The sequence below is a fragment of the Triticum dicoccoides genome, chromosome 3B (genome assembly GCF_002162155.2).
Source record: "Triticum dicoccoides isolate Atlit2015 ecotype Zavitan chromosome 3B, WEW_v2.0, whole genome shotgun sequence".
NCBI classification, from domain to species: Eukaryota; Viridiplantae; Streptophyta; class Magnoliopsida; order Poales; family Poaceae; genus Triticum; species Triticum dicoccoides.
In genome coordinates, this window is record NC_041385.1 from 822,826,963 (window position 1) to 822,827,787 (window position 825).

An 825-nucleotide genomic window follows, 5' to 3' on the forward strand; every position below is an offset into this window, starting at 1 on the left:
TATTTCCACATTTTGCTAGCAACAGTAAATATTGCAAAATAAAATTATCTTGTAATACAGTGTGTTATATGTATTTATATTCGGACGGGTGGTCTAGTACTAGGACCAAAATATGTACGGTATATTACTACCACACAATGGCCTATGATGGTTGTATGCGAAGTGTCACACCGAAAAGACCCATGCTTGATGTGGTGCGCATCGAGCACACACGAATTTCAACAAGAGCTCCTCTGCAACATGAAGCACATCACACATGTTCGTCCTTTATCTTGTACTAGTGGTTTTGGTCTGCCATTGCGGGCCGCTTGAAAGAAAGTTGTGCACGTGTTTTTTCATCTTAAAAAAACCTCACCTTCATTCCAAATTAAAAAAAAAAACTTTCCCACATCACCTGGACATCACATCCATCTCGGAAAAAAAATCTTGAAAAACTTTTCTCAAAAATAAAAAGGAAAAAAGTCTCAGCTCCATCTTCCAAAACAATCAAAAACTTACTCACCACGGCCAACCAGCAGCGCCACATGGCATAGCTGGCTGGCCGCGCATGGCGCGTCGTCTGACTGAAAGCTGGGCCGTGCCATGTAGGACGTGCCGCTTCCACTGTCCCCTTTGTACTAATCCGCATGCTTTCTGTATATGTCATATTGGTGTGAAGAAACTGACATTTCTAATTGACCACATCAGCAGAAATGCAACACATTTAGCTAAGAGAGTCGCATTATATATACTAGAAGAACGCCCGTGCGTTGCAACGGGGCCACATTAACTTTAAGAGTTCAATATTACGACATTGACGACCTTTTTTACCATCAAATCCTCACA